The 23,530-nt window shown below is 46.0% G+C and overlaps 2 pseudogenes across 2 annotated transcripts; both read left to right on the top strand.

Annotated features, from left to right (window-relative positions):
- Positions 1-73: 73 nt before the first annotated feature.
- On the top strand, positions 74-3,993 carry LOC309857885 (serine/threonine-protein phosphatase 2A 55 kDa regulatory subunit B gamma isoform pseudogene; annotated as a pseudogene). Its single transcript has 2 exons — positions 74-752; positions 3,801-3,993. The product of its transcript is annotated as a serine/threonine-protein phosphatase 2A 55 kDa regulatory subunit B gamma isoform pseudogene (transcript).
- A 189-nt stretch (positions 3,994-4,182) lies between these two features.
- Positions 4,183-12,156, top strand: LOC309857886 (serine/threonine-protein phosphatase 2A 55 kDa regulatory subunit B gamma isoform pseudogene; annotated as a pseudogene). The gene is made up of 3 exons: positions 4,183-4,850; positions 7,925-8,104; positions 12,031-12,156. The product of its transcript is annotated as a serine/threonine-protein phosphatase 2A 55 kDa regulatory subunit B gamma isoform pseudogene (transcript).
- Positions 12,157-23,530: the final 11,374 nt, after the last annotated feature.

A 23,530-nucleotide genomic window follows, 5' to 3' on the forward strand; every position in this document is an offset into this window, starting at 1 on the left:
CCCGGCGCGACCTCTGCGGATTGCATCGGTGTGCAGCGGCGGGGCATGCCCAGGGCACCGGGCACGGCCTTCAATGGGCGAGGACACGGACACGCGGAAAATTAACCACAGCTTCCTGCGCGACCACAGCTATGTGACTGAAGCCGATATCATCTTACTGTTGAGTTCAACCATACCGGAGAGCTGCTGGCCACAGGCGACAAGGGTGGCCGTGTGGTCATCTTCCAGCGGGAACCGGAGAGTAAAAATGCGCCTCACAGCCAAGGCGAGTATGACGTCTACAGCACCTTCCAGAGCCATGAGCCTGAGTTCGATTATCTCAAGAGTCTGGAGATAGAGGAGAAAATCAACAAGATCAAGTGGCTTCCGCAGCACAATGCCGCCCACTCCCTGCTGTCCACCAACGATAAAACTATCAAACTATGGAAGATCACGGAACGAGATAAAAGGCCTGAGGGATATAACCTGAAAGATGAAGAAGGGAAGCTTAAGGACTTGTCCACGGTGACGTCACTGCAGGTGCCTGTGCTGAAGCCCATGGATCTGATGGTGGAGGTGAGCCCACGGAGGGTCTTCGCCAACGGCCACACCTACCACATCAACTCCATCTCCGTCAACAGCGACTGTGAGACGTACATGTCGGCGGATGACCTGCGCATCAACCTCTGGCACCTGGCTGTCACCGACAGGAGCTTCAGTATCCTTTCCCGCACCATCTCTCAGGGGGCTTCCGGAAGGGGGGTGCTGGCTCAGTTCTGCTTTTACTCAGTTTCTTCAGCAAGTGAGGCACCGATCTGGAATCCTGATGAACTGATTTATGAAAACTCTAAATCCATGGCTGCCGAGGGTTATATTTGACCCCTTGCCTTCTCTGGATGGCTGTTTTCTCTGTCGTTCTGGGACCGCCTCGGAGACCCCAGAGGAGAGAGAGTTCTGGGGTCTGTCCTCCCAGAGGAGGGATGGCAAACCCATTGGAGAGTCAGACGGAGGCTGCTCTGGACTCTCCTCCCTGCAGCCCAAGGCAGGGGCCTGAGTGTGTGATGAGCAGCCTTGGGGTCCCGGCTTAGGGGGATAGTCGAGGTGTCAGGAGCCCAGCTGGAGGGGGGCCTGCCTGGAGATGCCCTATATCTAGGCAAGCTAAGGGCAGTAGGATGGACTCTAGACCCTGCTGGCTGGTGAAGAATGAACTTGGTATACAAGCACAAGCCTGGGAGGAGCCCCCATGGACAAAGCAGGCAGGTTGCTACCGTGTCACTGTTTGCAGGCCAGTTATAATAATCCTACACAGTGGGGCTCTGCGCCTGAAAACAAACAAACAAACAAACAAACAAACAAAAAACCAAAAAAAAAAAACCAAAAAAACAAAACCAAATAATCTGTATGTATTTTATATGTTATTTATTTAAACAATGTCATATACTGTATTTCCAGGTTTCATTAAATCTTCTACAAGCTTATTGTAACAACAATAACAAAAAAAAAAAAAGAAAAAAGAAATACTAAAAGACTCCCCACAAAGCTGCTAGCACTGATAAACAAATTCAGTAAAGTTGCAGGATACAAAATTAATGCAAAATAATCTGTTCTATCTCTATATACCAAAAAAGAAGCAACAGAAAGAGAAATTTTTTAAAAAACATTCCATTCATGAATGCAATGAAAATAATAAGATACCTAGAAATAAACCAACGAGATGAAAAGCTTGTACTCTGAAAACTATAAAAAAAAACTGATGAAAGAAATTGAGGATGACACAAAGAAATGGAAAGACAGTCCATGCTCATGGATTGGAAAAAAGAAATATTGTTAAAATTCCTTTGATACCCAAAACAATCTACACATTTAATACAATCCTATCAAAAAAACCCACAATATGATTTTTCACAGAACCAGAACAAACAGGTTTGCAATTTGTATGGGATCACAAAAGACCTCAAATAGCTAAAGCAATCTTGAAAAAGGAAAGCCAATCTGGAGGCATCACAATTCTGAAATGCAAGTTATATTACAAAGCTGTAGTGATCCAAACAGTATGGTATTGGCACAAAAATAGACACAGAGATCAACTGAACAGAGTAGAAAACACAGAAATAAACCCACAATTATATGGCCAATTAAATTATCTCTGACAAATCAGGAAAGAATACCCATGGGTAAAAGTCCTTTCAACAAATGGTGTCCAAAACTGGACAGCAACATGCAAAAGAATGAAATTAGACTACTTTCTTTCAACATACACAAAATAAATTCAAATTCAAAATGGATTAAAGACCTAAATGTGAGACCCGAAACCACAAACATCATAGAAAAGAACAAAGACAATAATTCCTCTGGCATTGGCTATAGCAACGTTTTTTCTAGATAGGTCCCTGAAACAAAGGAAACAAAAGCAAAAATAAACTACATCAAAAGAAAAAGCATTTGTGCAGTGACAGAAACAATCAACAAAACTAAATGGCAAACTATGGAATAGGAGAAATTTACAAATAACACACCTGATAAAGGGTTGACATATGTAATAAAGAGTTAGAATCCAAAATCTATAAAGAAATTACAAAGCTGAACACACACAAAATGAATAATCCAATTTTAAAATGTGCAGAAGACACAGACATTTGTCCAAAGAAGACTTACAGATGATCAACACACACATTTGAAAAGATGCTCATTATCATATATCATCAGGGAAATGTGAATCAAAACTACAATGAGATATCACCTCATACCTGTCAGAATGGCTAAAATAAAAAAAACCAGATATCAGGAGTGGTGAGGATGTGGAAAAAAAGGAAGTCTTGCAATGTTGGTGGTAGGAATTCAAACTGGTACAGCCACTGTGGAAAACACTATGGAGGTTCCTCAAAAAGTGAAAAATAGAAATACCCCACAATCTAGTAATTGCGCTACTGGGGTTTTTTTTTGGGGGGAGGTGGGGGTGGGGGTGGGGGTTGTTCTTGTTTTTGTTTTTGCACTACTGAGTTTTTAACCAAAGATTACAAAAACACTAATTCAAAGGGACCATGCACCCTTATATTGACTGCAGAATTACTTAACAATAGCCAAGATATGGAAGCAACCCAAGTGACCATTGATAGAGGAATGGATCAAGAAGATGTGGTATATATACACAATGGAATACTATGCAGCCATCAAAAGAAATGAAATCTTGCCATTTGCGACAACATGGATGGAACTAGAGCGTATCATGCTTAGCGAAATAAGTCAGGCGGAGAAAGACAACTATCATATGATCTCCCTGATATGAGGAAGTGGTGTTGCAACATGGGGGCTTAAGTGGGTACGAGAAGAATAAATGAAAGAAGATGGGATTGGGAGGGAGACAAACCATAAGTGACTCTTAATCTCACACAACAAACTGAGGGTTGCTGGGGGGAGGGGCTTTGGGAGAAGGGGGTGGGATTATGGACATTGGGGAGGGTATGTGCTTTGGTGAGTGCTGTGAAGTGTGTAAACCTGGTGATTCACAGACCTGTACCCCTGGGGATAAATTATATGCTTATAAAAAATAAAAAATTATATTTAAAAAAATTGAATTTGGGGAAAGTATATGCCACTGTAATATTTAAAAATGTGAGAACTTCCAAATATATATTCCTGAAGTAACAGATCTTGTGGGTCAATATATTTAAAATATATCATTAGGATCATAAGATAACAAATAATCTGGATGGGGAGGAGCGGGCGGCGCGAGGGAGGGGCCTGCGGAGCAGCGGCGGCGGCGGCGGCGGCGGCGGCCCCAGCCCGCGCAGCCCGGCTCGGCCCTGGCTCGGTGGGCGCAGCGCCGCGGGGTACCCTCCCGCCGCCGCGCAGCCAGGCGCCCGGGCACCAGGCCGCCACTGCCCCCGCCGCCGCCGCCGCCGCCGCCGCCGCTGCTGCCGGGCGCACGACGCAGCGCGCACCGGCCGAGATGAGCGCCTGGGCCCTGGCCCGCCACCACCCGCGGCCGCCGCCGCCCGCTGCGCGATCGCCTGACCTCGGCGCCCGCCCCGGTCGCCCCGCCCGTCCCAGGCCGCCCCCAGCCGCGATGCCCGGCCCCCGGGGCCCTGGCGGCCGCGCCCCTGCTAGGCTGCGGCGGCATGGCCCGCGCGCCCGGCGCGACCTCTGCGGATTGCATCGGTGTGCAGCGGCGGGGCATGCCCAGGGCACCGGGCACGGCCTTCAATGGGCGAGGACACGGACACGCGGAAAATTAACCACAGCTTCCTGCGCGACCACAGCTATGTGACTGAAGCCGATATCATCTTACTGTTGAGTTCAACCATACCGGAGAGCTGCTGGCCACAGGCGACAAGGGTGGCCGTGTGGTCATCTTCCAGCGGGAACCGGAGAGTAAAAATGCGCCTCACAGCCAAGGCGAGTATGACGTCTACAGCACCTTCCAGAGCCATGAGCCTGAGTTCGATTATCTCAAGAGTCTGGAGATAGAGGAGAAAATCAACAAGATCAAGTGGCTTCCGCAGCACAATGCCGCCCACTCCCTGCTGTCCACCAACGATAAAACTATCAAACTATGGAAGATCACGGAACGAGATAAAAGGCCTGAGGGATATAACCTGAAAGATGAAGAAGGGAAGCTTAAGGACTTGTCCACGGTGACGTCACTGCAGGTGCCTGTGCTGAAGCCCATGGATCTGATGGTGGAGGTGAGCCCACGGAGGGTCTTCGCCAACGGCCACACCTACCACATCAACTCCATCTCCGTCAACAGCGACTGTGAGACGTACATGTCGGCGGATGACCTGCGCATCAACCTCTGGCACCTGGCTGTCACCGACAGGAGCTTCAGTATCCTTTCCCGCACCATCTCTCAGGGGGCTTCCGGAAGGGGGGTGCTGGCTCAGTTCTGCTTTTACTCAGTTTCTTCAGCAAGTGAGGCACCGATCTGGAATCCTGATGAACTGATTTATGAAAACTCTAAATCCATGGCTGCCGAGGGTTATATTTGACCCCTTGCCTTCTCTGGATGGCTGTTTTCTCTGTCGTTCTGGGACCGCCTCGGAGACCCCAGAGGAGAGAGAGTTCTGGGGTCTGTCCTCCCAGAGGAGGGATGGCAAACCCATTGGAGAGTCAGACGGAGGCTGCTCTGGACTCTCCTCCCTGCAGCCCAAGGCAGGGGCCTGAGTGTGTGATGAGCAGCCTTGGGGTCCCGGCTTAGGGGGATAGTCGAGGTGTCAGGAGCCCAGCTGGAGGGGGGCCTGCCTGGAGATGCCCTATATCTAGGCAAGCTAAGGGCAGTAGGATGGACTCTAGACCCTGCTGGCTGGTGAAGAATGAACTTGGTATACAAGCACAAGCCTGGGAGGAGCCCCCATGGACAAAGCAGGCAGGTTGCTACCGTGTCACTGTTTGCAGGCCAGTTATAATAATCCTACACAGTGGGGCTCTGCGCCTGAAAACAAACAAACAAACAAACAAACAAACAAAAAACCAAAAAAAAAAAACCAAAAAAACAAAACCAAATAATCTGTATGTATTTTATATGTTATTTATTTAAACAATGTCATATACTGTATTTCCAGGTTTCATTAAATCTTCTACAAGCTTATTGTAACAACAATAACAAAAAAAAAAAAAGAAAAAAGAAATACTAAAAGACTCCCCACAAAGCTGCTAGCACTGATAAACAAATTCAGTAAAGTTGCAGGATACAAAATTAATGCAAAATAATCTGTTCTATCTCTATATACCAAAAAAGAAGCAACAGAAAGAGAAATTTTTTAAAAAACATTCCATTCATGAATGCAATGAAAATAATAAGATACCTAGAAATAAACCAACGAGATGAAAAGCTTGTACTCTGAAAACTATAAAAAAAAACTGATGAAAGAAATTGAGGATGACACAAAGAAATGGAAAGACAGTCCATGCTCATGGATTGGAAAAAAGAAATATTGTTAAAATTCCTTTGATACCCAAAACAATCTACACATTTAATACAATCCTATCAAAAAAACCCACAATATGATTTTTCACAGAACCAGAACAAACAGGTTTGCAATTTGTATGGGATCACAAAAGACCTCAAATAGCTAAAGCAATCTTGAAAAAGGAAAGCCAATCTGGAGGCATCACAATTCTGAAATGCAAGTTATATTACAAAGCTGTAGTGATCCAAACAGTATGGTATTGGCACAAAAATAGACACAGAGATCAACTGAACAGAGTAGAAAACACAGAAATAAACCCACAATTATATGGCCAATTAAATTATCTCTGACAAATCAGGAAAGAATACCCATGGGTAAAAGTCCTTTCAACAAATGGTGTCCAAAACTGGACAGCAACATGCAAAAGAATGAAATTAGACTACTTTCTTTCAACATACACAAAATAAATTCAAATTCAAAATGGATTAAAGACCTAAATGTGAGACCCGAAACCACAAACATCATAGAAAAGAACAAAGACAATAATTCCTCTGGCATTGGCTATAGCAACGTTTTTTCTAGATAGGTCCCTGAAACAAAGGAAACAAAAGCAAAAATAAACTACATCAAAAGAAAAAGCATTTGTGCAGTGACAGAAACAATCAACAAAACTAAATGGCAAACTATGGAATAGGAGAAATTTACAAATAACACACCTGATAAAGGGTTGACATATGTAATAAAGAGTTAGAATCCAAAATCTATAAAGAAATTACAAAGCTGAACACACACAAAATGAATAATCCAATTTTAAAATGTGCAGAAGACACAGACATTTGTCCAAAGAAGACTTACAGATGATCAACACACACATTTGAAAAGATGCTCATTATCATATATCATCAGGGAAATGTGAATCAAAACTACAATGAGATATCACCTCATACCTGTCAGAATGGCTAAAATAAAAAAAACCAGATATCAGGAGTGGTGAGGATGTGGAAAAAAAGGAAGTCTTGCAATGTTGGTGGTAGGAATTCAAACTGGTACAGCCACTGTGGAAAACACTATGGAGGTTCCTCAAAAAGTGAAAAATAGAAATACCCCACAATCTAGTAATTGCGCTACTGGGGTTTTTTTTTGGGGGTGGGGTGGGGGTGGGGGTGGGGGTTGTTCTTGTTTTTGTTTTTGCACTACTGAGTTTTTAACCAAAGATTACAAAAACACTAATTCAAAGGGACCATGCACCCTTATATTGACTGCAGAATTACTTAACAATAGCCAAGATATGGAAGCAACCCAGGTGACCATTGATAGAGGAATGGATCAAGAAGATGTGGTATATATACACAATGGAATACTATGCAGCCATCAAAAGAAATGAAATCTTGCCATTTGCGACAACATGGATGGAACTAGAGCGTATCATGCTTAGCGAAATAAGTCAGGCGGAGAAAGACAACTATCATATGATCTCCCTGATATGAGGAAGTGGTGTTGCAACATGGGGGCTTAAGTGGGTACGAGAAGAATAAATGAAAGAAGATGGGATTGGGAGGGAGACAAACCATAAGTGACTCTTAATCTCACACAACAAACTGAGGGTTGCTGGGGGGAGGGGCTTTGGGAGAAGGGGGTGGGATTATGGACATTGGGGAGGGTATGTGCTTTGGTGAGTGCTGTGAAGTGTGTAAACCTGGTGATTCACAGACCTGTACCCCTGGGGATAAATTATATGCTTATAAAAAATGAAAAATTATATTTAAAAAAATTGAATTTGGGGAAAGTATATGCCACTGTAATATTTAAAAATGTGAGAACTTCCAAATATATATTCCTGAAGTAACAGATCTTGTGGGTCAATATATTTAAAATATATCATTAGGATCATAAGATAACAAATAATCTGGATGGGGAGGAGCGGGCGGCGCGAGGGAGGGGCCGGCGGAGCAGCGGCGGCGGCGGCGGCGGCGGCGGCGGCGGCGGCGGCGGCGGCGGCGGCCCCAGCCGGCGCAGCCGGGCTCGGCCCTTGCTAGGTGGGCGCAGCGCCGCGGGGTACCCTCTCGCCGCCGCGCAGCCAGGCGCCCGGGCACCAGGCCACCACTGCCCCCGCCGCCGCCGCCGCCGCTGCTGCCGGGCGCACGACGCAGCGCGCACCAGCCGGGATGAGCGCCCAGGCCCTGGCCCGCCACCACCCGCGGCCGCCGCCGCCCGCCGCGCGCTCGCCTGACCGCGGCGCCCGCCCCGGTCGCCCCGCCCGTCCCAGGCCGCCCCCAGCCGCGATGCCCGGCCCCCGGGGCCCTGGCGGCCGCGCCCCTGCTAGGCTGCGGCGGCATGGCCCGCGCGCCTTGCGCGACCTCTGCGGATTGCATCGGTGTGCAGCGGCGGGGCATGCCCAGGGCACCGGGCACGGCCTTCAATGGGCGAGGACACGGACACGCGGAAAATTAACCACAGCTTCCTGCGGGACCACAGCTATGTGACTGAAGCCGTTATCATCTTACTGTTGAGTTCAACCATACCGGAGAGCTGCTGGCCACAGGCGACAAGGGTGGCCGTGTGGTCATCTTCCAGCGGGAACCGGAGAGTAAAAATGCGCCTCACAGCCAAGGCGAGTATGACGTCTACAGCACCTTCCAGAGCCATGAGCCTGAGTTCGATTATCTCAAGAGTCTGGAGATAGAGGAGAAAATCAACAAGATCAAGTGGCTTCCGCAGCACAATGCCGCCCACTCCCTGCTGTCCACCAACGATAAAACTATCAAACTATGGAAGATCACGGAACGAGATAAAAGGCCTGAGGGATATAACCTGAAAGATGAAGAAGGGAAGCTTAAGGACTTGTCCACGGTGACGTCACTGCAGGTGCCTGTGCTGAAGCCCATGGATCTGATGGTGGAGGTGAGCCCACGGAGGGTCTTCGCCAACGGCCACACCTACCACATCAACTCCATCTCCGTCAACAGCGACTGTGAGACGTACATGTCGGCGGATGACCTGCGCATCAACCTCTGGCACCTGGCTGTCACCGACAGGAGCTTCAGTATCCTTTCCCGCACCATCTCTCAGGGGGCTTCCGGAAGGGGGGTGCTGGCTCAGTTCTGCTTTTACTCAGTTTCTTCAGCAAGTGAGGCACCGATCTGGAATCCTGATGAACTGATTTATGAAAACTCTAAATCCATGGCTGCCGAGGGTTATATTTGACCCCTTGCCTTCTCTGGATGGCTGTTTTCTCTGTCGTTCTGGGACCGCCTCGGAGACCCCAGAGGAGAGAGAGTTCTGGGGTCTGTCCTCCCAGAGGAGGGATGGCAAACCCATTGGAGAGTCAGACGGAGGCTGCTCTGGACTCTCCTCCCTGCAGCCCAAGGCAGGGGCCTGAGTGTGTGATGAGCAGCCTTGGGGTCCCGGCTTAGGGGGATAGTCGAGGTGTCAGGAGCCCAGCTGGAGGGGGGCCTGCCTGGAGATGCCCTATATCTAGGCAAGCTAAGGGCAGTAGGATGGACTCTAGACCCTGCTGGCTGGTGAAGAATGAACTTGGTATACAAGCACAAGCCTGGGAGGAGCCCCCATGGACAAAGCAGGCAGGTTGCTACCGTGTCACTGTTTGCAGGCCAGTTATAATAATCCTACACAGTGGGGCTCTGCGCCTGAAAACAAACAAACAAACAAACAAACAAACAAAACACCAAAAAAAAAAACCAAAAAAACAAAAACAAATAATCTGTATGTATTTTATATGTTATTTATTTAAACAATGTCATATACTGTATTTCCCTGTTTCATTAAATCTTCTACAAGCTTATTGTAACAACAATAACAAAAAAAAAAAAAAGAAAAAAGAAAAACAAAAAGACTCCCCACAAAGCTGCTAGCACTGATAAACAAATTCAGTAAAGTTGCAGGATACAAAATTAATGCAAAATAATCTGTTCTATCTCTATATACCAAAAAAGAAGCAACAGAAAGAGAAATTTTTTAGAAAACATTCCATTCATGAATGCAATGAAAATAATAAGATACCTAGAAATAAACCAACGAGATGAAAAGCTTGTACTCTGAAAACTATAAAAAAAACTGATGAAAGAAATTGAGGATGACACAAAGAAATGGAAAGACAGTCCATGCTCATGGATTGGAAAAAAGAAATATTGTTAAAATTCCTTTGATACCCAAAACAATCTACACATTTAATACAATCCTATCAAAAAAACCCACAATATGATTTTTCACAGAACCAGAACAAACAGGTTTGCAATTTGTATGGGATCACAAAAGACCTCAAATAGCTAAAGCAATCTTGAAAAAGGAAAGCCAATCTGGAGGCATCACAATTCTGAAATGCAAGTTATATTACAAAGCTGTAGTGATCCAAACAGTATGGTATTGGCACAAAAATAGACACAGAGATCAACTGAACAGAGTAGAAAACACAGAAATAAACCCACAATTATATGGCCAATTAAATTATCTCTGACAAATCAGGAAAGAATACCCATGGGTAAAAGTCCTTTCAACAAATGGTGTCCAAAACTGGACAGCAACATGCAAAAGAATGAAATTAGACTACTTTCTTTCAACATACACAAAATAAATTCAAATTCAAAATGGATTAAAGACCTAAATGTGAGACCCGAAACCACAAAAATCATAGAAAAGAACAAAGACAATAATTCCTCTGGCATTGGCTATAGCAACGTTTTTTCTAGATAGGTCCCTGAAACAAAGGAAACAAAAGCAAAAATAAACTACATCAAAAGAAAAAGCATTTGTGCAGTGACAGAAACAATCAACAAAACTAAATGGCAAACTATGGAATAGGAGAAATTTACAAATAACACACCTGATAAAGGGTTGACATATGTAATAAAGAGTTAGAATCCAAAATCTATAAAGAAATTACAAAGCTGAACACACACAAAATGAATAATCCAATTTTAAAATGTGCAGAAGACACAGACATTTGTCCAAAGAAGACTTACAGATGATCAACACACACATTTGAAAAGATGCTCATTATCATATATCATCAGGGAAATGTGAATCAAAACTACAATGAGATATCACCTCATACCTGTCAGAATGGCTAAAATAAAAAACACCAGATATCAGGAGTGGTGAGGATGTGGAAAAAAAGGAAGTCTTGCAATGTTGGTGGTAGGAATTCAAACTGGTACAGCCACTGTGGAAAACACTATGGAGGTTCCTCAAAAAGTGAAAAATAGAAATACCCCACAATCTAGTAATTGCGCTACTGGGGTTTTTTTTGGGGGGGGGGTGGGGGTGGGGGTTGTTCTTGTTTTTGTTTTTGCACTACTGAGTTTTTAACCAAAGATTACAAAAACACTAATTCAAAGGGACCATGCACCCTTATATTGACTGCAGAATTACTTAACAATACCCAAGATATGGAAGCAACCCAAGTGACCATTGATAGAGGAATGGATCAAGAAGATGTGGTATATATACACAATGGAATACTATGCAGCCATCAAAAGAAATGAAATCTTGCCATTTGCGACAACATGGATGGAACTAGAGCATATCATGCTTAGCGAAATAAGTCAGGCGGAGAAAGACAACTATCATATGATCTCCCTGATATGAGGAAGTGGTGTTGCAACATGGGGGCTTAAGTGGGTACGAGAAGAATAAATGAAAGAAGATGGGATTGGGAGGGAGACAAACCATAAGTGACTCTTAATCTCACACAACAAACTGAGGGTTGCTGGGGGGAGGGGCTTTGGGAGAAGGGGGTGGGATTATGGACATTGGGGAGGGTATGTGCTTTGGTGAGTGCTGTGAAGTGTGTAAACCTGGTGATTCACAGACCTGTACCCCTGGGGATAAATTATATGCTTATAAAAAATGAAAAATTATATTTAAAAAAATTGAATTTGGGGAAAGTATATGCCACTGTAATATTTAAAAATGTGAGAACTTCCAAATATATATTCCTGAAGTAACAGATCTTGTGGGTCAATATATTTAAAATATATCATTAGGATCATAAGATAACAAATAATCTGGATGGGGAGGAGCGGGCGGCGCGAGGGAGGGGCCGGCGGAGCAGCGGCGGCGGCGGCGGCGGCGGCGGCGGCCCCAGCCGGCGCAGCCGGGCTCGGCCCTTGCTCGGTGGGCGCAGCGCCGCGGGGTACCCTCTCGCCGCCGCGCAGCCAGGCGCCCGGGCACCAGGCCACCACTGCCCCCGCCGCCGCCGCCGCCGCCGCTGCTGCCGGGCGCACGACGCAGCGCGCACCAGCCGGGATGAGCGCCCAGGCCCTGGCCCGCCACCACCCGCGGCCGCCGCCGCCCGCCGCGCGCTCGCCTGACCGCGGCGCCCGCCCCGGTCGCCCCGCCCGTCCCAGGCCGCCCCCAGCCGCGATGCCCGGCCCCCGGGGCCCTGGCGGCCGCGCCCCTGCTAGGCTGCGGCGGCATGGCCCGCGCGCCTTGCGCGACCTCTGCGGATTGCATCGGTGTGCAGCGGCGGGGCATGCCCAGGGCACCGGGCACGGCCTTCAATGGGCGAGGACACGGACACGCGGAAAATTAACCACAGCTTCCTGCGGGACCACAGCTATGTGACTGAAGCCGTTATCATCTTACTGTTGAGTTCAACCATACCGGAGAGCTGCTGGCCACAGGCGACAAGGGTGGCCGTGTGGTCATCTTCCAGCGGGAACCGGAGAGTAAAAATGCGCCTCACAGCGAAGGCGAGTATGACGTCTACAGCACCTTCCAGAGCCATGAGCCTGAGTTCGATTATCTCAAGAGTCTGGAGATAGAGGAGAAAATCAACAAGATCAAGTGGCTTCCGCAGCACAATGCCGCGCACTCCCTGCTGTCCACCAACGATAAAACTATCAAACTATGGAAGATCACGGAACGAGATAAAAGGCCTGAGGGATATAACCTGAAAGATGAAGAAGGGAAGCTTAAGGACTTGTCCACGGTGACGTCACTGCAGGTGCCTGTGCTGAAGCCCATGGATCTGATGGTGGAGGTGAGCCCACGGAGGGTCTTCGCCAACGGCCACACCTACCACATCAACTCCATCTCCGTCAACAGCGACTGTGAGACGTACATGTCGGCGGATGACCTGCGCATCAACCTCTGGCACCTGGCTGTCACCGACAGGAGCTTCAGTATCCTTTCCCGCACCATCTCTCAGGGGGCTTCCGGAAGGGGGGTGCTGGCTCAGTTCTGCTTTTACTCAGTTTCTTCAGCAAGTGAGGCACCGATCTGGAATCCTGATGAACTGATTTATGAAAACTCTAAATCCATGGCTGCCGAGGGTTATATTTGACCCCTTGCCTTCTCTGGATGGCTGTTTTCTCTGTCGTTCTGGGACCGCCTCGGAGACCCCAGAGGAGAGAGAGTTCTGGGGTCTGTCCTCCCAGAGGAGGGATGGCAAACCCATTGGAGAGTCAGACGGAGGCTGCTCTGGACTCTCCTCCCTGCAGCCCAAGGCAGGGGCCTGAGTGTGTGATGAGCAGCCTTGGGGTCCCGGCTTAGGGGGATAGTCGAGGTGTCAGGAGCCCAGCTGGAGGGGGGCCTGCCTGGAGATGCCCTATATCTAGGCAAGCTAAGGGCAGTAGGATGGACTCTAGACCCTGCTGGCTGGTGAAGAATGAACTTGGTATACAAGCACAAGCCTGGGAGGAGCCCCCATGGACAAAGCAGGCAGGTTGCTACCGTGTCACTGTTTGCAGGCCAGTTATAATAATCCTACACAGTGGGGCTCTGCGCCTGAAAACAAACAAACAAACAAACAAACAAAAAACCAAAAAAAAAAACCAAAAAAACAAAAACAAATAATCTGTATGTATTTTATATGTTATTTATTTAAACAATGTCATATACTGTATTTCCTGTTTCATTAAATCTTCTACAAGCTTATTGTAACAACAATAACAAAAAAAAAAAAAAGAAAAAAGAAAAACAAAAAGACTCCCCACAAAGCTGCTAGCACTGATAAACAAATTCAGTAAAGTTGCAGGATACAAAATTAATGCAAAATAATCTGTTCTATCTCTATATACCAAAAAAGAAGCAACAGAAAGAGAAATTTTTTAGAAAACATTCCATTCATGAATGCAATGAAAATAATAAGATACCTAGAAATAAACCAACGAGATGAAAAGCTTGTACTCTGAAAACTATAAAAAAAACTGATGAAAGAAATTGAGGATGACACAAAGAAATGGAAAGACAGTCCATGCTCATGGATTGGAAAAAAGAAATATTGTTAAAATTCCTTTGATACCCAAAACAATCTACACATTTAATACAATCCTATCAAAAAAACCCACAATATGATTTTTCACAGAACCAGAACAAACAGGTTTGCAATTTGTATGGGATCACAAAAGACCTCAAATAGCTAAAGCAATCTTGAAAAAGGAAAGCCAATCTGGAGGCATCACAATTCTGAAATGCAAGTTATATTACAAAGCTGTAGTGATCCAAACAGTATGGTATTGGCACAAAAATAGACACAGAGATCAACTGAACAGAGTAGAAAACACAGAAATAAACCCACAATTATATGGCCAATTAAATTATCTCTGACAAATCAGGAAAGAATACCCATGGGTAAAAGTCCTTTCAACAAATGGTGTCCAAAACTGGACAGCAACATGCAAAAGAATGAAATTAGACTACTTTCTTTCAACATACACAAAATAAATTCAAATTCAAAATGGATTAAAGACCTAAATGTGAGACCCGAAACCACAAAAATCATAGAAAAGAACAAAGACAATAATTCCTCTGGCATTGGCTATAGCAACGTTTTTTCTAGATAGGTCCCTGAAACAAAGGAAACAAAAGCAAAAATAAACTACATCAAAAGAAAAAGCATTTGTGCAGTGACAGAAACAATCAACAAAACTAAATGGCAAACTATGGAATAGGAGAAATTTACAAATAACACACCTGATAAAGGGTTGACATATGTAATAAAGAGTTAGAATCCAAAATCTATAAAGAAATTACAAAGCTGAACACACACAAAATGAATAATCCAATTTTAAAATGTGCAGAAGACACAGACATTTGTCCAAAGAAGACTTACAGATGATCAACACACACATTTGAAAAGATGCTCATTATCATATATCATCAGGGAAATGTGAATCAAAACTACAATGAGATATCACCTCATACCTGTCAGAATGGCTAAAATAAAAAACACCAGATATCAGGAGTGGTGAGGATGTGGAAAAAAAGGAAGTCTTGCAATGTTGGTGGTAGGAATTCAAACTGGTACAGCCACTGTGGAAAACACTATGGAGGTTCCTCAAAAAGTGAAAAATAGAAATACCCCACAATCTAGTAATTGCGCTACTGGGGTTTTTTTTTGGGGGGGGGGGTGGGGGTGGGGGTGGGGGTTGTTCTTGTTTTTGTTTTTGCACTACTGAGTTTTTAACCAAAGATTACAAAAACACTAATTCAAAGGGACCATGCACCCTTATATTGACTGCAGAATTACTTAACAATAGCCAAGATATGGAAGCAACCCAAGTGACCATTGATAGAGGAATGGATCAAGAAGATGTGGTATATATACACAATGGAATACTATGCAGCCATCAAAAGAAATGAAATCTTGCCATTTGCGACAACATGGATGGAACTAGAGCGTATCATGCTTAGCGAAATAAGTCAGGCGGAGAAAGACAACTATCATATGATCTCCCTGATATGAGGAAGTGGTGTTGCAACATGGGGGCTTAAGTGGGTACGAGAAGAATAAATGAAAGAAGATGGGATTGGGAGGGAGACAAACCATAAGTGACTCTTAATCTCACACAACAAACTGAGGGTTGCTGGGGGGAGGGGCTTTGGGAGAAGGGGGTGGGATTATGGACATTGGGGAGGGTATGTGCTTTGGTGAGTGCTGTGAAGTGTGTAAACCTGGTGATTCACAGACCTGTACCCCTGGGGATAAATTATATGCTTATAAAAAATAAAAAATTATATTTAAAAAAATTGAATTTGGGGAAAGTATATGCCACTGTAATATTTAAAAATGTGAGAACTTCCAAATATATATTCCTGAAGTAACAGATCTTGTGGGTCAATATATTTAAAATATATCATTAGGATCATAAGATAACAAATAATCTGGATGGGGAGGAGCGGGCGGCGCGAGGGAGGGGCCTGCGGAGCAGCAGCGGCGGCGGCGGCGGCGGCGGCGGCGCCGGCGGCGGCCCCAGCCCGCGCAGCCGGGCTCGGCCCTGGCTCGGTGGGCGCAGTGCCGCGGGGTACCCTCCCGCCGCCGCGCAGCCAGGCGCCCGGGCACCAGGCCGCCACTGCTCCCGCCGCCGCCGCCGCCGCCGCCGCCGCTGCTGCCCGGCGCACGACGCAGCGCGCACCGGCCGAGATGAGCGCCCGGGCCCTGGCCCGCCACCACCCGCGGCCGCCGCCGCCCGCCGCGCGCTCGCCTGACCGCGGCGCCCGCCCCGGTCGCCCCGCCCGTCCCAGGCCGCCCCCAGCCGCGATGCCCGGCCCCAGGGGCCCTGGCGGCCGCGCCCCTGCTAGGCTGCGGCGGCATGGCCCGCGCGCCCGGCGCGACCTCTGCGGATTGCATCGGTGTGCAGCGGCGGGGCATGCCCAGGGCACCGGGCACGGCCTTCAATGGGCGAGGACACGGACACGCGGAAAATTAACCACAGCTTCCTGCGCGACCACAGCTATGTGACTGAAGCCGATATCATCTTACTGTTGAGTTCAACCATACCGGAGAGCTGCTGGCCACAGGCGACAAGGGTGGCCGTGTGGTCATCTTCCAGCGGGAACCGGAGAGTAAAAATGCGCCTCACAGCCAAGGCGAGTATGACGTCTACAGCACCTTCCAGAGCCATGAGCCTGAGTTCGATTATCTCAAGAGTCTGGAGATAGAGGAGAAAATCAACAAGATCAAGTGGCTTCCGCAGCACAATGCCGCCCACTCCCTGCTGTCCACCAACGATAAAACTATCAAACTATGGAAGATCACGGAACGAGATAAAAGGCCTGAGGGATATAACCTGAAAGATGAAGAAGGGAAGCTTAAGGACTTGTCCACGGTGACGTCACTGCAGGTGCCTGTGCTGAAGCCCATGGATCTGATGGTGGAGGTGAGCCCACGGAGGGTCTTCGCCAACGGCCACACCTACCACATCAACTCCATCTCCGTCAACAGCGACTGTGAGACGTACATGTCGGCGGATGACCTGCGCATCAACCTCTGGCACCTGGCTGTCACCGACAGGAGCTTCAGTATCCTTTCCCGCACCATCTCTCAGGGGGCTTCCGGAAGGGGGGTGCTGGCTCAGTTCTGCTTTTACTCAGTTTCTTCAGCAAGTGAGGCACCGATCTGGAATCCTGATGAACTGATTTATGAAAACTCTAAATCCATGGCTGCCGAGGGTTATATTTGACCCCTTGCCTTCTCTGGATGGCTGTTTTCTCTGTCGTTCTGGGACCGCCTCGGAGACCCCAGAGGAGAGAGAGTTCTGGGGTCTGTCCTCCCAGAGGAGGGATGGCAAACCCATTGGAGAGTCAGACGGAGGCTGCTCTGGACTCTCCTCCCTGCAGCCCAAGGCAGGGGCCTGAGTGTGTGATGAGCAGCCTTGGGGTCCCGGCTTAGGGGGATAGTCGAGGTGTCAGGAGCCCAGCTGGAGGGGGGCCTGCCTGGAGATGCCCTATATCTAGGCAAGCTAAGGGCAGTAGGATGGACTCTAGACCCTGCTGGCTGGTGAAGAATGAACTTGGTATACAAGCACAAGCCTGGGAGGAGCCCCCATGGACAAAGCAGGCAGGTTGCTACCGTGTCACTGTTTGCAGGCCAGTTATAATAATCCTACACAGTGGGGCTCTGCGCCTGAAAACAAACAAACAAACAAACAAACAAAAAACCAAAAAAAAAAAAACCAAAAAAACAAAAACAAATAATCTGTATGTATTTTATATGTTATTTATTTAAACAATGTCATAGACTGTATTTCCCTGTTTCATTAAATCTTCTACAAGCTTATTGTAACAACAATAACAAAAAAAAAAAAAGAAAAAAGAAAAACAAAAAGACTCCCCACAAAGCTGCTAGCACTGATAAACAAATTCAGTAAAGTTGCAGGATACAAAATTAATGCAAAATAATCTGTTCTATCTCTATATACCAAAAAAGAAGCAACAGAAAGAGAAATTTTTTAGAAAACATTCCATTCATGAATGCAATGAAAATAATAAGATACCTAGAAATAAACCAACGAGATGAAAAGCTTGTACTCTGAAAACTATAAAAAAAACTGATGAAAGAAATTGAGGATGACACAAAGAAATGGAAAGACAGTCCATGCTCATGGATTGGAAAAAAGAAATATTGTTAAAATTCCTTTGATACCCAAAACAATCTACACATTTAATACAATCCTATCAAAAAAACCCACAATATGATTTTTCACAGAACCAGAACAAACAGGTTTGCAATTTGTATGGGATCACAAAAGACCTCAAATAGCTAAAGCAATCTTGAAAAAGGAAAGCCAATCTGGAGGCATCACAATTCTGAAATGCAAGTTATATTACAAAGCTGTAGTGATCCAAACAGTATGGTATTGGCACAAAAATAGACACAGAGATCAACTGAACAGAGTAGAAAACACAGAAATAAACCCACAATTATATGGCCAATTAAATTATCTCTGACAAATCAGGAAAGAATACCCATGGGTAAAAGTCCTTTCAACAAATGGTGTCCAAAACTGGACAGCAACATGCAAAAGAATGAAATTAGACTACTTTCTTTCAACATACACAAAATAAATTCAAATTCAAAATGGATTAAAGACCTAAATGTGAGACCCGAAACCACAAAAATCATAGAAAAGAACAAAGACAATAATTCCTCTGGCATTGGCTATAGCAACGTTTTTTCTAGATAGGTCCCTGAAACAAAGGAAACAAAAGCAAAAATAAACTACATCAAAAGAAAAAGCATTTGTGCAGTGACAGAAACAATCAACAAAACTAAATGGCAAACTATGGAATAGGAGAAATTTACAAATAACACACCTGATAAAGGGTTGACATATGTAATAAAGAGTTAGAATCCAAAATCTATAAAGAAATTACAAAGCTGAACACACACAAAATGAATAATCCAATTTTAAAATGTGCAGAAGACACAGACATTTGTCCAAAGAAGACTTACAGATGATCAACACACACATTTGAAAAGATGCTCATTATCATATATCATCAGGGAAATGTGAATCAAAACTACAATGAGATATCACCTCATACCTGTCAGAATGGCTAAAATAAAAAACACCAGATATCAGGAGTGGTGAGGATGTGGAAAAAAAGGAAGTCTTGCAATGTTGGTGGTAGGAATTCAAACTGGTACAGCCACTGTGGAAAACACTATGGAGGTTCCTCAAAAAGTGAAAAATAGAAATACCCCACAATCTAGTAATTGCGCTACTGGGGTTTTTTTTTGGGGGGGGGTGGGGGTGGGGGTGGGGGTTGTTCTTGTTTTTGTTTTTGCACTACTGAGTTTTTAACCAAAGATTACAAAAACACTAATTCAAAGGGACCATGCACCCTTATATTGACTGCAGAATTACTTAACAATACCCAAGATATGGAAGCAACCCAAGTGACCATTGATAGAGGAATGGATCAAGAAGATGTGGTATATATACACAATGGAATACTATGCAGCCATCAAAAGAAATGAAATCTTGCCATTTGCGACAACATGGATGGAACTAGAGCATATCATGCTTAGCGAAATAAGTCAGGCGGAGAAAGACAACTATCATATGATCTCCCTGATATGAGGAAGTGGTGTTGCAACATGGGGGCTTAAGTGGGTACGAGAAGAATAAATGAAAGAAGATGGGATTGGGAGGGAGACAAACCATAAGTGACTCTTAATCTCACACAACAAACTGAGGGTTGCTGGGGGGAGGGGCTTTGGGAGAAGGGGGTGGGATTATGGACATTGGGGAGGGTATGTGCTTTGGTGAGTGCTGTGAAGTGTGTAAACCTGGTGATTCACAGACCTGTACCCCTGGGGATAAATTATATGCTTATAAAAAAAGAAAAATTATATTTAAAAAAATTGAATTTGGGGAAAGTATATGCCACTGTAATATTTAAAAATGTGAGAACTTCCAAATATATATTCCTGAAGTAACAGATCTTGTGGGTCAATATATTTAAAATATATCATTAGGATCATAAGATAACAAATAATCTGGATGGGGAGGAGCGGGCGGCGCGAGGGAGGGGCCGGCGGAGCAGCGGCGGCGGCGGCGGCGGCGGCGGCGGCGGCGGCGGCGGCGGCGGCGGCGGCGGCCCCAGCCGGCGCAGCCGGGCTCGGCCCTTGCTCGGTGGGCGCAGCGCCGCGGGGTACCCTCTCGCCGCCGCGCAGCCAGGCGCCCGGGCACCAGGCCACCACTGCCCCCGCCGCCGCCGCCGCCGCCGCTGCTGCCGGGCGCACGACGCAGCGCGCACCAGCCGGGATGAGCGCCCAGGCCCTGGCCCGCCACCACCCGCGGCCGCCGCCGCCCGCCGCGCGCTCGCCTGACCGCGGCGCCCGCCCCGGTCGCCCCGCCCGTCCCAGGCCGCCCCCAGCCGCGATGCCCGGCCCCCGGGGCCCTGGCGGCCGCGCCCCTGCTAGGCTGCGGCGGCATGGCCCGCGCGCCTTGCGCGACCTCTGCGGATTGCATCGGTGTGCAGCGGCGGGGCATGCCCAGGGCACCGGGCACGGCCTTCAATGGGCGAGGACACGGACACGCGGAAAATTAACCACAGCTTCCTGCGGGACCACAGCTATGTGACTGAAGCCGTTATCATCTTACTGTTGAGTTCAACCATACCGGAGAGCTGCTGGCCACAGGCGACAAGGGTGGCCGTGTGGTCATCTTCCAGCGGGAACCGGAGAGTAAAAATGCGCCTCACAGCCAAGGCGAGTATGACGTCTACAGCACCTTCCAGAGCCATGAGCCTGAGTTCGATTATCTCAAGAGTCTGGAGATAGAGGAGAAAATCAACAAGATCAAGTGGCTTCCGCAGCACAATGCCGCCCACTCCCTGCTGTCCACCAACGATAAAACTATCAAACTATGGAAGATCACGGAACGAGATAAAAGGCCTGAGGGATATAACCTGAAAGATGAAGAAGGGAAGCTTAAGGACTTGTCCACGGTGACGTCACTGCAGGTGCCTGTGCTGAAGCCCATGGATCTGATGGTGGAGGTGAGCCCACGGAGGGTCTTCGCCAACGGCCACACCTACCACATCAACTCCATCTCCGTCAACAGCGACTGTGAGACGTACATGTCGGCGGATGACCTGCGCATCAACCTCTGGCACCTGGCTGTCACCGACAGGAGCTTCAGTATCCTTTCCCGCACCATCTCTCAGGGGGCTTCCGGAAGGGGGGTGCTGGCTCAGTTCTGCTTTTACTCAGTTTCTTCAGCAAGTGAGGCACCGATCTGGAATCCTGATGAACTGATTTATGAAAACTCTAAATCCATGGCTGCCGAGGGTTATATTTGACCCCTTGCCTTCTCTGGATGACTGTTTTCTCTGTCGTTCTGGGACCGCCTCGGAGACCCCAGAGGAGAGAGAGTTCTGGGGTCTGTCCTCCCAGAGGAGGGATGGCAAACCCATTGGAGAGTCAGACGGAGGCTGCTCTGGACTCTCCTCCCTGCAGCCCAAGGCAGGGGCCTGAGTGTGTGATGAGCAGCCTTGGGGTCCCGGCTTAGGGGGATAGTCGAGGTGTCAGGAGCCCAGCTGGAGGGGGGCCTGCCTGGAGATGCCCTATATCTAGGCAAGCTAAGGGCAGTAGGATGGACTCTAGACCCTGCTGGCTGGTGAAGAATGAACTTGGTATACAAGCACAAGCCTGGGAGGAGCCCCCATGGACAAAGCAGGCAGGTTGCTACCGTGTCACTGTTTGCAGGCCAGTTATAATAATCCTACACAGTGGGGCTCTGCGCCTGAAAACAAACAAACAAACAAACAAACAAAAAACCAAAAAAAAAAACCAAAAAAACAAAAACAAATAATCTGTATGTATTTTATATGTTATTTATTTAAACAATGTCATATACTGTATTTCCCTGTTTCATTAAATCTTCTACAAGCTTATTGTAACAACAATAACAAAAAAAAAAAAAGAAAAAAGAAAAACAAAAAGACTCCCCACAAAGCTGCTAGCACTGATAAACAAATTCAGTAAAGTTGCAGGATACAAAATTAATGCAAAATAATCTGTTCTATCTCTATATACCAAAAAAGAAGCAACAGAAAGAGAAATTTTTTAGAAAACATTCCATTCATGAATGCAATGAAAATAATAAGATACCTAGAAATAAACCAACGAGATGAAAAGCTTGTACTCTGAAAACTATAAAAAAAACTGATGAAAGAAATTGAGGATGACACAAAGAAATGGAAAGACAGTCCATGCTCATGGATTGGAAAAAAGAAATATTGTTAAAATTCCTTTGATACCCAAAACAATCTACACATTTAATACAATCCTATCAAAAAAACCCACAATATGATTTTTCACAGAACCAGAACAAACAGGTTTGCAATTTGTATGGGATCACAAAAGACCTCAAATAGCTAAAGCAATCTTGAAAAAGGAAAGCCAATCTGGAGGCATCACAATTCTGAAATGCAAGTTATATTACAAAGCTGTAGTGATCCAAACAGTATGGTATTGGCACAAAAATAGACACAGAGATCAACTGAACAGAGTAGAAAACACAGAAATAAACCCACAATTATATGGCCAATTAAATTATCTCTGACAAATCAGGAAAGAATACCCATGGGTAAAAGTCCTTTCAACAAATGGTGTCCAAAACTGGACAGCAACATGCAAAAGAATGAAATTAGACTACTTTCTTTCAACATACACAAAATAAATTCAAATTCAAAATGGATTAAAGACCTAAATGTGAGACCCGAAACCACAAAAATCATAGAAAAGAACAAAGACAATAATTCCTCTGGCATTGGCTATAGCAACGTTTTTTCTAGATAGGTCCCTGAAACAAAGGAAACAAAAGCAAAAATAAACTACATCAAAAGAAAAAGCATTTGTGCAGTGACAGAAACAATCAACAAAACTAAATGGCAAACTATGGAATAGGAGAAATTTACAAATAACACACCTGATAAAGGGTTGACATATGTAATAAAGAGTTAGAATCCAAAATCTATAAAGAAATTACAAAGCTGAACACACACAAAATGAATAATCCAATTTTAAAATGTGCAGAAGACACAGACATTTGTCCAAAGAAGACTTACAGATGATCAACACACACATTTGAAAAGATGCTCATTATCATATATCATCAGGGAAATGTGAATCAAAACTACAATGAGATATCACCTCATACCTGTCAGAATGGCTAAAATAAAAAACACCAGATATCAGGAGTGGTGAGGATGTGGAAAAAAAGGAAGTCTTGCAATGTTGGTGGTAGGAATTCAAACTGGTACAGCCACTGTGGAAAACACTATGGAGGTTCCTCAAAAAGTGAAAAATAGAAATACCCCACAATCTAGTAATTGCGCTACTGGGGTTTTTTTTTGGGGGGGGGGGTGGGGGTGGGGGTGGGGGTTGT

The sequence above is a fragment of the Mustela nivalis genome (genome assembly GCF_964662115.1).
Source record: "Mustela nivalis genome assembly, contig: HAP1_SCAFFOLD_1506, whole genome shotgun sequence".
Taxonomy (NCBI): Eukaryota; Metazoa; Chordata; class Mammalia; order Carnivora; family Mustelidae; genus Mustela; species Mustela nivalis.